This window comes from Oncorhynchus clarkii, chromosome 28 (genome assembly GCF_045791955.1).
Source record: "Oncorhynchus clarkii lewisi isolate Uvic-CL-2024 chromosome 28, UVic_Ocla_1.0, whole genome shotgun sequence".
In the NCBI taxonomy this organism is placed as follows: Eukaryota; Metazoa; Chordata; class Actinopteri; order Salmoniformes; family Salmonidae; genus Oncorhynchus; species Oncorhynchus clarkii.
In genome coordinates, this window is record NC_092174.1 from 35,402,423 (window position 1) to 35,417,193 (window position 14,771).

Genomic DNA, 14,771 nt, shown 5'->3' on the forward strand with positions numbered 1-14,771 from the left:
GCCCTAGCCCCCAACCCTTCTGTGTTATCAGAAACAAACTGGATAGAGAGCAATATGGCGTTGGCAGGGGCTCCCCTAAAACCCTCTATCTAATGTCCTTTTTCTGGCTCTAAACTATCAAAATAAAGAAAGTCGCACACTCCATGTATAAACTCCCAACGCTTCCACATCACTGTGTTTTCCTCAGGGTAATGTCATGAATACTTGAACCAGGTTATGTAGACACACAGTGCAATTAGTGTAATCAATGACAGTAGTGTGGGGTGTGTCATAATGATTAAGTTAATTAATATTAATTATTGAAACGGTTAAAAAATAGTGTATGGTATATTAAATATATTACGCTATTGTTATCATATAGAAACATCATAGACTATTGTACATCATATTCGCATCAGCATACATTATTGTTTCATTCAATTTCACATCATTTCATGTTTCATTTTTGTAATATGTAATATTGGTTCAACCTTTTAATATATAATGAACATCATCAACATTAGGTGTACGCTAATAAGCTGTAAAAATCATTTATAAGACTTGTTCATAAAGGACAAATGTGTTCATAAGGGCCTGAGATCAAAGTCAATATTCAGACCACTGGGGGTCAATGTTTTTAGATAGGATATCCAGTAAGCCTCCCTTTGTAGTAGTAGGATCTCGATGTTACCTCCTCTCCTTGGTAAAGCAACATGCTCAGGGCCTGTGTATTTGAGGGAGGAGATGGGATGGTTAGCTTCAACAAAGTGAGCTGCTACTGGATAGTCAATGTTCTTATATCTAAATGAGCTGCTGTGTTCAGCTATGCGTTGTTTTAATTGTCTTTTAGTTTGTCCTACATAGGCTTTTCCACATGGACAGGTGATGACATAGATTACTCACTTGGTCTTGCATGAGATGATCCCCTAACAGGGATCTTTCGACCTGTATGTGGGTGTCTGAAGAAAGACGTTTTTATAGTGCTATTACACTGTGCGCATGAGACACATTTGTAGTTCCCATTTGGAATGGGTGTCAAGAGTGTCTGAGTGGGCTCAGGGGGGCAGGTCAGATCTCACCAAACTATCTCCAATATTGCGACCACGCTTATAGACCACCAGTGGGGGTTCCTTGAAGAGGTGTGCACATTTTTTGTCTGATTGCAGAATATGCCAGTGCTTTTTCAGGATTGCTTTCATTTTCTCCGAAACCTTGGTGTACTTCATGCAAAAGAGAACGTTGCGTTTTTCTTTGGTTGAGGTTTTAGTAATTCCTCTCTTTGGTTTTTGAGATATTTTCATCATTGCCTCATCAAGAGTTTTGCCCTTGTAGCCTCTCATTTTCAATTGATCTGTCATTTTTTTTTAGCATTGCTGTCAAAATCTGACTGCTGGCCACATATTGGTTTAACCCTGCATAACTGGTTATATGGTAGACCATTCTTGAGGGGAAGGGGATGCATACTATCTGCACATAGCAGGGTATTGTGATCTGTGGGCTTTGTGTAGAATTCTGTGTAATGCATCATTCTCTTTGATGATCCATAAGTCCAAGCAGTTTATTTTTCTCTCATCAGTCTACATGGTGAATTTGAGGTATTCAGACCTCTCGTTTAGTAGAGTTTGGAATTCATTTAGTTCCTGCTGACTTCCTTCCCAGTCCCAATCCTACAGAAGGTTTCTATGGATGCATCACGTTTGGGGGGAGGTACTAATGAACTTTTTGCTCTAAATGTGGTTCTCTCAGAGTTCTCAGGTACCTCATAGGGTTAATGGCTCCATCTCCTCCTTGACTCACGGTAGGACAGGTAAGTCTATTGATTAGCGTGGTAGACCTGTGTATACATCTCGCTGAGGATGACATTTCAACTAGAGTCATGGAAGTTTCACTCATCAAAGAATCTCAGATTACAGAAAAACGTGAATAGATCTATCTGGACATCAAAGTCATTAACGTATGCAGTGGGTACAACTGTTAACCCCTTATTGAGAACACTGAGATCTGTCTTGATAAGTTGAAAACATTTAGCTCCTGTTGGACTGGGGGCTCGTCCTGGGTCTCAATTGATAGGTGTCGCGGGGTGGTGGTGGATTTCTTCTTCCCCTGACGTATGCGTTGACGGTGTCCCCTGTGTCCCCAGTGTCCCCGCCCTCTGTTGTAGATAAAACACTCACCGTTGGTAGAGGAGCCAGAGTTAGCGCTTAGAAACTTACCTGGATAAATAAAGATGAATAAGTACATACACATAAAGAACGGGACTGGTGAAAGCACATTAGGCCTAGATGAAGGAGAGGAGACAAGGTGTGTGTGTGTGTGTGTGTGAGAGAGAGAGAGAGAGTTCCAGCATGCCATCAAGGTTGATTCTGTGTCAGGGCAGGTTTGAATATGTACGTGTGCACCGCATCTCACATCGTGAACTGAAATCTCAGGAGTCAGTTCTGCTGATATCGCAGTTTGTGTGCATGTGAACAGTAAAGGCTTGCCTCCGTCAAGTGAGCTTCATATCAACGTCCACCTGGTTCTCTGCATCTCCTCTGGCACAGTATCAGGAGCAGTACACTATATATACCACAGTATCTGGACACCCCTTCAAATTAGTGGAATTAGCTATTTCAGCCACACCTGTTGCTGACAGGTACAGTGCCTTGCGAAAGTATTCGGCCCCCTTGAACTTTGTGACCTTTTGCCACATTTCAGGCTTCAAACATAAAGATATAAAACTGTATTTTTTGTGAAGAATCAACAACAAGTGGGACACAATCATGAAGTGGAACGACATTTATTGGATATTTCAAACTTTTTTAACAAATCAAAAACTGAAAAATTGGGCGTGCAAAATTATTCAGCCCCCTTAAGTTAATACTTTGTAGCGCCACCTTTTGCTGCGATTACAGCTGTAAGTCGCTTGGGGTATGTCTCTATCAGTTTTGCACATCGAGAGACTGAATTTTTTTCCCATTCCTCCTTGCAAAACAGCTCGAACTCAGTAAGGTTGGATGGAGAGCATTTGTGAACAGCAGTTTTCAGTTCTTTCCACAGATTCTCGATTGGATTCAGGTCTGGACTTTGACTTGGCCATTCTAACACCTGGATATGTTTATTTTTGAACCATTCCATTGTAGATTTTGCTTTATGTTTTGGATCATTGTCTTGTTGGAAGACAAATCTCTGTCCCAGTCTCAGGTCTTTTGCAGACTCCATCAGGTTTTCTTCCAGAATGGTCCTGTATTTGGCTCCATCCATCTTCCCATCAATTTTAATCATCTTCCCTGTCCCTGCTGAAGAAAAGCAGGCCCAAACCATGATGCTGCCACCACCATGTTTGACAGTGGGGATGGTGTGTTCAGCTGTGTTGCTTTTACGCCAAACATAACGTTTTGCATTGTTGCCAAAAAGTTAAATTTTGGTTTCATCTGACCAGAGCACCTTCTTCCACATGTTTGGTGTGTCTCCCAGGTGGCTTGTGGCAAACTTTAAACCACACTTTTTATGGATATTTTTAAGAAATGGCTTTCTTCTTGCCACTCTTCCATAAAGGCCAGATTTGTGCAATATACGACTGATTGTTGTCCTATGGACAGAGTCTCCCGCCTCAGCTGTAGATCTCTGCAGTTCATCCAGAGTGATCATGGGCCTCTTGGCTGCATCTCTGATCAGTCTTCTCCTTGTATGAGCTGAAAGTTTAGAGGGACGGCCAGGTCTTGGTAGATTTGCAGTGGTCTGATACTCCTTCCATTTCAATATTATCGCTTGCACAGTGCTCCTTGGGATGTTTAAAGCTTGGGAAATCTTTTTGTATCCAAATCCGGCTTTAAACTTCTTCACAACAGTATCTCGGACCTGCCTGGTGTGTTCCTTGTTCTTCATGATGCTCTCTGCGCTTTTAACGGACCTCTGAGACTATCACAGTGCAGGTGCATTTATACGGAGACTTGATTACACACAGGTGGATTGTATTTATCATCATTAGTCATTTAGGTCAACATTGGATCATTCAGAGATCCTCACTGAACTTCTGGAGAGAGTTTGCTGCACTGAAAGTAAAGGGGCTGAATAATTTTGCACGCCCAATTTTTCAGTTTTTGATTTGTTAAAAAAGTTTGAAATATCCAATAAATGTCGTTCCACTTCATGATTGTGTCCCACTTGTTGTTGATTCTTCACAAAAAATACAGTTTTATATCTTTATGTTTGAAGCCTGGAATGTGGCAAAAGGTCGCAAAGTTCAAGGGGGCCGAATACTTTCGCAAGGCACTGTATATAAAATCAAGCACACATCCATGCCATCTTCATAGACAAACACTGGCAGGAGAATGACCTTACCGAAGAGCTCAGTGACATTCAACGTGGCACCGTCATAGGATGCCACCTTTCCAACAAGTCAGCTTGTAAAATGTATGCCCTGCTAAAGCTGCCCTGGTCAACTGTAAGTGCTGTTTTTATGAAGTGGAAACATCTAGGAGCAACAACGGCTCAGCCGCGAAGCGGTAGGCCACACAAGCTCACAGAATGGGTCCGCAGAATGTTGAAGCGTGTAGAGCATAAACATCGCCAGTCCTCGGTTGCAACACTATCTTCCAAGTTCCAAACTGCCTCTGGAAGCAACACAACTGTTGGTCCGGAGCTTCATGAAATGGGTTTCCATGGCCGAGCAGCCACACACAAGCCTTAGATCACCGTGCGCAATGCCAAGAGTCGGCTGGAGTGGTGTAAAGCTCAAACGCCATTGGACTCTGGAACGGTGGAAATGCGTTCTTTGGAGTAATGAATCACACTTCACCATCTAGCAGTCTGACGGACTAATCTGGGTTTGGCGCCTGCCAGCAATCTCTGCCTGTCCCAATGCATTGTGCCAACTGTAAAGTTTGGTGGATGAGGAATAATGGTCTGGGGCTGTTTTTCATGGTTCGGCTAGGCCTCTTAGTTCCAGTGAAGGGAAATCTTAACGCTAGAGCATACAATGACATTATAGATGATTCTATGCTTCCAACTTTGTAGCAACAGTTTGAGGAAGGCCCTTTCCCACTTAGCATGACAATGCCCCCGTGCACAAAGCGAGGTCCATACAGAAATGGTTTGTCGAGATCAGTTGACTGGCCTGTACAAAGCCCTGACCTCAACCCCATCGAACACCTTTGAGATTAATTGGATCGCAGACTGCGAGCCAGGCCTAATCGCCCAACATCATTGCCCGATCTCACTAATGCTCTTGTGGCTGAATGGAAGCAAGTCCCCGCAGCAATGTTCCAGCATCTAGTGGAAAGCCTTCCCAGAAGAGTGGAGGCTGTTATAGCAGCAAACAGGGGACCAACTCCATATTAATGCCCATGATTTTGGAATGAGATGTTCGATGAACAAGTGTCCACATACCTTTGGTCAAGTAGTGTAACTCTTCTCTGTATTTCAGGTTGGGGGAAGGTCCTTGACATTTGAAATGTGTATTTTGATATGGTGAGTGCGATAGCCTGTGTTCATAGGTTTGAGTGTGAGATGTCTGATTCTGGAAATCCAATTCCATCAAAACAATTGTTCTCTGCATCTTTCATAGTTCAACAGGATCTACTTTAGCAAACAACGACCTGGGGATGATGTGCAGTGGGGAGGCTATTTAAATGTACGCTACTCATATGTAACCCTAATGATTCTGATAAGTTGTGAATAATGAGGCTGATAATAAGTTCTGAATATCTCCCTTGTTCTTATCCATATCTAGTCCATGACAAGTAGAGCCCATTTTGACATAAGTGCTACAGTAGACATGATACCCCAGTAACAGCAGCCGTCTCTTTAGTACCAGTTAGTACTGAGATGACAGAAAAGGTTCGGAAGACTAGGGATGCGGTTGCTATTGGAGATCTTGACCGCATGACGTCATGGGAGGGCGTCATGGGAGGGACCTAATCGTGTGTGAGAGAGCGAGCGAGAGAGAGGGGGAAGAGGGAAAGGATAGATAGAGGGAGGGAGAAAATGTATTGGGGAGTATCGTTGACATCAACCAGCAGTGTTTAAAGCTACCCGACCGGAGATGGTCCCCCGACACACGAGCGCAGAGTAGCGGTCCTTTAGGGCTTCTGAGGAGGCGAGAGGAAAGCTTGCGTTCCCTGACGAAAAGTAAAACCTTTCTGAGGAGCTCAGCTGTCAAATGGGATTATTATTTCTGTCCGGGGTTCAAGGGAAACTGCCAGTTGAAAGTCCATCCACATTAATTTATCAGACCAAAAAGAAGACGGAACACTCACTTTCCCTATTAAGGTAAATATAAATATATTTAAAAAAAAATAGGTTGTTTTGCAATATGCACAAGTAATTAATACGTTTTCTTTATTTATTATTGAGCACCGCGCCCTAATCGTTAATTCACACCTCGACCGGTGTGGCCCGGTAGGCTGTTTGGCTGTGCCTTATGTGCTCGGCTGCTGTTCTATATTAGACATAAGTTATGGGTACATTTTGATATCTCTTTCGAACACCCTTGTTTGGTGGTGTTTTTGGCTACTTGTGACTTTGAATGCAACTGGGTGAGCTTGGGTTTTCTGATTGAGAATAATATAATATGCCGGTTGTCTTCTGCGGTACCCAGCCTTCTTGCCACCCAGCTTCTCGCCTCATCACAGAGTCTTCATGAGCGACCCCTCTCTAGCTGACAAGTAGCGACATGTCGCCCCTTTGTTCCTCTTTAGTTTGTTGCGTCGGTCATCATGGAAGAGTGACCAATTTTATGTATTCTTTATTTTATTGTTATTAACAAATTTGAGCCTATATTATAGGTACGGGTTTTTCTCCACTGTGGGCTATAGGCCTTTATCGAGCGTTGACCATCCAATTGCCATAAATCGGGCGATGTCATGACACCAGGTGGCGAGGCGTATGGACCGTTTAGAGATTACTCTACAGACCATTGGGTCGCTTCGTCTATTAGGAACCTGCTTCACCATTTGGAATTGTTGCAAAAAACATTAAATATTCATTATGTTTTACCCATTTGTTAATATTATGTGTTGACGCATTTAAAACCCTATAAAACCCAATTAAATGCGAGCACACTTTCAGGAACCATCTAGGCTACATAAATGCTTTGCTGGTTTCGATTTACCTTGGCACATTTTCTCAGGGTTTGTTTGCTTAGACAAAACCAAGCACACGTTTAATACATTCATTAACCACAATGCTTTTCTTGTTGTTTTAAGTAATTATTTCACCATACAGACAGGCCTTTTGGCAGCAGTTTGAATAGATCAGATCCGAGCTGAGGCCTAATAGTTTTGTTTGTGTATTGCTCTCAACACAGATGCTCTCTCCATCCCCTGGGAGGCATCATGTGTAGGCTGGTGTTCATTCCAAACAATTGCCACATCCCTAATTGCTTCAAATCACACCCATGCACCCATTCATATTTAATGAGTTTATCAGTTCCTTTAAAACGGATAGATATTTACTAAACATTTATACCTGGCTAATGAGACCATTATGACCAGCTAGAGTAGGGCCTTCTTTTCAATCCATTCTCTCTTCCCCCAAAGATAGATTAAGACTATTCTCAGCCACATGAAGTTAACCCACTGGGCACAATTCACAACATCTATTCCACGTCGTTCAACATAATTTCATTGAAATGATTTGGAAACAACCATGACTCAACCAACGGGTATCCAGTGGGAAACTACTCAGACAGATACAGGGTCGACTGCTACGCACAGCTGGTGAAACCAGTGTTTCTGTGTAGGCCTGGGTCTTGGACTGGGTCTGAAGAACTTGGGTCTGGTTCACGGTAGACCTCAGACAGTATAACATATTCACCAATCCTGTGCAAGAAACCTGAGAAGCAACACACTATACCAAGCAGGCAGAATTGGATTTGAATCAAAAGAAAAAAATCTATTTCGAATTTTAGTTTTCTCTCAATCAGTTGTCTTCACAACAGGCTTCAATCTTTTGTTCATTTCTACATCAGCTGCTCCTTCAGATTAGCATCAAAAGCATGCCAACGTTGACGCGACGAGTGAGCCCTGTGGGAAAGCTTTGATTTCAGACCTTGCTGCTGTGTTTTCCCAGATGCTGGCAGGCAGTATTGATTCAAACACAGCAGAACAAACGGTTCTATTTATGTTCTTCCTGTCCATGTTGTCTTTCAGTCCCGTGGGCTGTTGCTGGTCAGTAAGAGTCCTGTTAGCCAATGCCCTGGTTATCTGAAACCCTGGGCCTTGTGCATCTCAGCAGCACCAATGTGAGGGGACGTGAGTCAAGAGACTATAATAGAAGGATACTTGTCTGTTGTGCAGTTTATCTAGAGGATCATCCAGAGGACTCTCCTTGCAGCTTTCAAGATTGAGCGATCCTGCCCCTGGTAAGCGTACCACATTGACCACTGCCATGTGAGTTTGTAGATTTGTCTCCAGGTGAAACCAACGACCGTCTGATATCCCTAGAGTAAAGAGCGGAAGAGCTAGTTATTTGCATACTCAGAACATCTGTACCAGTGGAGGCTGCTGAGAGGAGGACGGCTCATAGTAATGTCTGGAACAGAGTAAATGGAATGGCATCAAACGCATAGAAACCCATACCACGAGCCTGTCCTCCCCAATTAAAGTACCACCAACCTCCTGTGATCTGTACTTCCATCCCAAACGTGGATGTAGCATTTACTGGCATATCTTTTTCCACATCTCCACAGGACCGGCCTGGTAGATGAGAGGAGAATCACAGTACCAGTCAAAAGTTTGGACACACCTACTGATTCAAAGGTTTTTCTTTATTTGGACTATTTTCTACATTGTAGATTTATAGTGAAGATATCAAAACTGTGAAATAACACATGGAATCATGTAGTAACCCAAAAAGTGTTAAACAAATCAAAATATATTTTATGTTCTTCAAAGTATGGAAATGCATACCTCATGAAGCAGGTTGAGAGAATGTCAAGAGTGTGCAAAACTGTCATCAAAGGCAAAGGGTGGCTACTTTGAAGAATCTCAAATATAAAATATATTTTGATTAGTTTAACACTTTTTTGTTTACTACATGATTCCCTGCGTGTTATTTCATAGTTTTGATGTCTTCACTATTATTCTACAATGTAGAAAATAGTCAAAATAAAGACAAACCCTTGTCCAAACTTTGGCCTGGTACTGTATATAATAGATATATATAAAATAATAATAATATTGAGTTAAAGCTGTGATATGGGTTGTGGTTTGACTGATGCCTTTCTCTATATGAATCAGAGATTGTGATGTGTCAGCACGAATGAAAAATTCACACTTCTTCGCTCTACTTCTCCTCTACCTCTCTCTCCTATTTCTTTCACTCCTCTACCTCTCCCATTTCTCTCTCTCTTCTCTCTCCTGTCTACCTTTCTGTCTGCTTTCTCCCTCTTTTTCTCCTATTTCTTTCACTCCTCTACCTTTCTCCTATTTCTCTCTCGCCTGTCTACCTTTCTGTCTGCTTTCTACCTATTTTCTCCTGTCTCCTCTCCTTTCTGTGCTCTCCTGTTCTTTTCCTCTCTCCTCTCCTCTTTTTCTCTTCCATTTCCTCTCTCTCCTTTTGTCTCTTTCCTCCTTCTCCTCTTCCTCTGTCCCATCTCTCCCTCTCCTCTCCATTCTACTGTCTCTCCATCTCCCCATCTCCTCTCCAATACATTTAGTCCATTAGGCTGCATTATGTCTTTTTTTGTGCATTATTCTCTTCCTGTTCTCAGATCTTCGTTCTAGCTCTGTAGATGACAAGGCAAAGTAGATGTTAATATGTTGATTTGCAGCCCAATAGGAAACCCTCTGAAGTTGAAGTTATGAGCTGAGCTGCTGTTGCTGTTATGTCCCTGAGTGACAGCAGCTATAAACGATGGGGGAGATTGAGTGACAAGATGGCTGACATGATAGAAACTGGCAAACTGGCTCATCAGACCTGGAATTAAGGCTGAGGTAGGCAAGTTGTGGAATGGTCTGGAATGTTTAGTTGTAGAATGTGTGTTTAGTTTTGGGCAAAGAAGGTTTTGGACAAGAGCATAAGCTTCCTTGGGTTCGGGCTATAGAAGGTTATTTTCGTTGTACAAAGAAAAGAAAATTGTCTTTGTGATTGAGAATCCCTTTTTGGCTCGAGTAAGGCTAGTAAAGTCATTCATGTCTCCTGGATGGCTGGCGAGAAAGAGAACATGAATCAGTGTATCCAGACATTAATGACTTCTGTTGAAATCTGTCCATGTTAATGCTTTGACCTTAACTGTATCACTATCAGCTATGGGCTATGGCTACTGCTGTCTCCCTGTACGTTATTATTTCATATCCCTGTTGGGCTGGGCAGTGGACCGTACACAGACCTTTCAGGGAGCTGGTGCTCAAAATGTAAACTTGACGTCATCACGATGACTTGGGTGTAGTGGGTTCAGAACAACAACAAAAACACGATGACTTGGGTGTAGTGGGTTCAGAACAACAACAAAAACACGATGACTTGGGTGTAGTGGGTTCAGAACAACAACAAAAACACGATGACTTGGGTGTAGTGGGTTCAGAACAACAACAAAAACACTTAAACCACGACTCAAAGGGGACTTGGCGAGTGGGGGGGCAGGTGCTCGGCACAGCTACACCCTATCTGTACACTTGGCGAGTGGGGGGGCAGGTGCTCGGCACAGGTACACCCTATCTGTACACTTGGCGAGTGGGGGGGCAGGTGCTCGGCACAGCTACACCCTATTTGTACACTTGGCGAGTGGGGGGGCAGGTGCTCGGCACAGCTACACCCTATCTGTACACTTGGCGAGTGGGGGGGCAGGTGCTCGGCACAGCTACACCCTATCTGTACACTTGGCGAGTGGGGGGGCAGGTGCTCGGCACAGCTACACCCTATCTGTACACTTGGCGAGTGGGGGGGCAGGTGCTCGGCACAGCTACACCCTATCTGTACACTTGGCGAGTGGGGGGGCAGGTGCTCGGCACAGCTACACCCTATCTGTACACTTGGCGAGTGGGGGGGCAGGTGTTCGGTACAGCTACACCCTATCTGTACACTTGGCGAGTGGGGGGGCAGGTGCTCGGCACAGCTACACCCTATCTGTACACTTGGCGAGTGGGGGGGCAGGTGCTCGGCACAGGTACACCCTATCTGTACACTTGGCGAGTGGGGGGGCAGGTGCTCGGCACAGCTACACCCTAGCTGTACACTTGGCGAGTGGGGGGGCAGGTGCTCGGCACAGCTACACCCTATCTGTACACTTGGCGAGTGGGGGGGCAGGTGCTCGGCACAGCTACACCCTATCTGTACACTTGGCGAGTGGGGGGGCAGGTGCTCGGCACAGCTACACCCTATCTGTACACTTGGCGAGTGGGGGGGCAGGTGCTCGGCACAGGTACACCCTATCTGTACACTTGGCGAGTGGGGGGGCAGGTGCTCGGCACAGCTACACCCTATCTGTACACTTGGCGAGTGGGGGGGCAGGTGCTCGGCACAGCTACACCCTATCTGTACACTTGGCGAGTGGGGGGGCAGGTGCTCGGCACAGGTACACCCTATCTGTACACTTGGCGAGTGGGGGGACAGGTGCTCGGCACAGGTACACCCTATCTGTACACTTGGCGAGTGGGGGGGCAGGTGCTCGGCACAGGTACACCCTATCTGTACACTTGGCGAGTGGGGGGGCAGGTGCTCGGCACAGGTACACCCTATCTGTACACTTGGCGAGTGGGGGGGCAGGTGCTCGGCACAGGTACACCCTATCTGTGCACTTGGCGAGTGGGGAGGCAGGTGCTCGGCACAGCTACACCCTATCTGTGCACTTGGCGAGTGGGGGGGCAGGTGCTCGGAACAGCTACACCCTATCTGTACACTTGGCGAGTGGGGGGGCAGGTGCTCGGCACAGGTACACCCTATCTGTACACTTGGCGAGTGGGGGGGCAGGTGCTCGGCACAGCTACACCCTATCTGTACACTTGGCGAGTGGGGGGGCAGGTGCTCGGCACAGCTACACCCTATCTGTACACTTGGCGAGTGGGGGGCAGGTGCTCGGCACAGCTACACCCTATCTGTACACTTGGCGAGTGGGGGGGCAGGTGCTCGGCACAGGTACACCCTATCTGTACACTTGGCGAGTGGGGGGGCAGGTGCTCGGCACAGGTACACCCTATCTGTACACTTGGCGAGTGGGGGGGCAGGTGCTCGGCACAGGTACACCCTATCTGTACACTTGGCGAGTGGGGGGGCAGGTGCTCGGCACAGGTACACCCTATCTGTACACTTGGCGAGTGGGGGGGCAGGTGCTCGGCACAGGTACACCCTATCTGTACACTTGGCGAGTGGGGGGGCAGGTGCTCGGCACAGGTACACCCTATCTGTACACTTGGCGAGTGGGGGGGCAGGTGCTCGGCACAGGTACACCCTATCTGTACACTTGGCGAGTGGGGGGGCAGGTGCTCGGCACAGCTACACCCTATCTGTACACTTGGCGAGTGGGGGGGCAGGTGCTCGGCACAGGTACACCCTATCTGTACACTTGGCGAGTGGGGGGGCAGGTGCTCGGCACAGGTACACCCTATCTGTACACTTGGCGAGTGGGGGGGCAGGTGCTCGGCACAGGTACACCCTATCTGTACACTTGGCGAGTGGGGGGGCAGGTGCTCGGCACAGCTACACCCTATCTGTACACTTGGCGAGTGGGGGGGCAGGTGCTCGGCACAGGTACACCCTATCTGTACACTTGGCGAGTGGGGGGGCAGGTGCTCGGCACAGGTACACCCTATCTGTACACTTGGCGAGTGGGGGGGCAGGTGCTCGGCACAGCTACACCCTATCTGTACACTTGGCGAGTGGGGGGGCAGGTGCTCGGCACAGCTACACCCTATCTGTACACTTGCCTGCTGGGCAGATTTCAATTATGACTCTATTTGCATAGCATCACCTCTCACGACTCCAGAAGGTCAGAGGGATAGAGGCCATTTGGGGACTACAGGAATGGCGGGGGAGTGTGATGTGTGTGTCTGAGAGACCAAGGGTATGTAGCTTTCTCACTCATCAAGACACTGTGTTCAAATCTAGGCCTCAAAGGGATGAAATTAGCTGTAAAAAAAAGGTGATGGATGGTTGGCTGTGTTTCTGACATGTTGTATCATAACAGTGTGATAACATCCCAATTTTCAGTCTGGTGGTAGATTAGTTGGTACGCACCCGGCTGGATTAGACGTCTGGCCATTGTGAAGATGGGGGGGGGGGGGGGGATTTGTCAGTCTCATCTTTGGCAAATCTTTAACTTGTCACAGACACACACTTGCCCACAAGCCCTCACGGACACGAACACACGCACGCGCAAATGGCCGCCAGGACAAACACACACCAACTCACACACAGCACAGACGCGCACAAACACAATCTTGCACAACCACAAGGGCACACACAAACACTTTCTCCATATCCCTCTTAGTGACAGGCATGACAGCACCATGGAGGACAATCTCTGTTTTTCTACTCCATTACTTTGGCTTTCAATTCCATTCACATCTTTATAGTCCCTGAAGGCGAAACTCATTTGGCGTCACAAATCTCATCTCCATCAGGAGCCAATGCAATGAATGGCTTGTTACCAGTATAATTGTTCAAGATGGCTACACTGGAAGACAGTCCCATGCATGTATTCTCTGTGTGGAGTTGGAATTAGAATTCATCTTGATAATGTTAGAATACTCATATTCGTCATTGTATTATTGTAATATGTTTGTCATATCTGTTGACAGACATGAAAAAGGTTTAGCAGCACATACATTTCTCTACTGAGGATTTGAAGGTTGCTGGGTTTTTTTTTGGGGGGGGGGGGGTTTCTCCAGAGAGAAAAACAATGTTAGCCTGGGTGCCAGTCTGTTTCTACTTTAGCAATGATAGCAACATAATTTGCAAAAGCACAAACAGGTCTGGGACCAGGCTACATTGGCATCAGTGTGGTTCTTTATTTTTGCGAGGCCATGTAGCCAGCAGCGCCAGAGGTAATTAGATCTCAGAGGAGAGGACAGGGGTCATGTGACCAGGCCTAGCCTAGTGTCACCATGCCAGTGTGTGTACTCAGGAGGGATAGAACTGGATACAAATACAAATGTTATCCCGAGGAATGATTACACAGAAAGGCGATGACTAAGGTTTTACAATTAGAAGAATCTAAATTTAGCCTGCAGGATCCCAACAGCAGAGGCCAAAAACACTAATGAATGAATTAGGCTGCTGCCAACACATTGCATATAAAATATGTATTGACGATATGCTTACTTACAGCTTACATACAGTACATTGAGAATACGTATTCCAGGCATCACTTTATCAATAGATAGATGGATTATTATTATTGTTTCAAGCACATCACAGGACATACCGTCAGCTGAACGGTATGGCAGTGCCTGTCTGATGAATGGGTTTTCCTCTTCCTGAAGAGCTAGAGATGTCTTACTAATGACATGAAAGTAAATGATGATGACGACGACGAAGGTTGTCTCTGTTGTCAGGGAACTTCTATCTCTCTTTCTTCTCCTCCTCCAGAAGCTGCTTCACTAATAGGCTGCTGTTGCTCCCGTCAGGCAGCAGCGTCTCAGGTTTCACTATGAGGCTCGCTTGATTGGCTTTTAATCGTTCATTTGCTCAGGGAGGAGAGGAGGGCTGAGAGAGAGGAGAGGAGGGCTGAGAGAGAGGAGAGGAGGGCTGAGAGAGAGGAGATGAGGGCTGAGAGAGAGGAGAGGGCTGAGAAAGAGGAGAGGAGGGCTGAGAGAGAGGAGAACGTATGACCATATTAGAGACACATATTTCCCTTAGATTACAGACCCACA

General features: G+C 46.0%; 1 protein-coding gene across 1 annotated transcript in view; it reads left to right on the forward strand.

Annotated features, from left to right (window-relative positions):
- The first annotated feature begins 6,010 nt into the window (after nt 1-6,010).
- Nucleotides 6,011-14,771, forward strand: part of LOC139386494 (receptor-type tyrosine-protein phosphatase S-like) — a 129,014-nt gene continuing 120,253 nt past the window's right edge. Inside the window, exon 1 of the mRNA XM_071132062.1 lies at nt 6,011-6,231. The gene's annotated coding sequence lies outside the window, so the exon portion shown is untranslated. The remainder of the gene's footprint in view (nt 6,232-14,771) is intronic.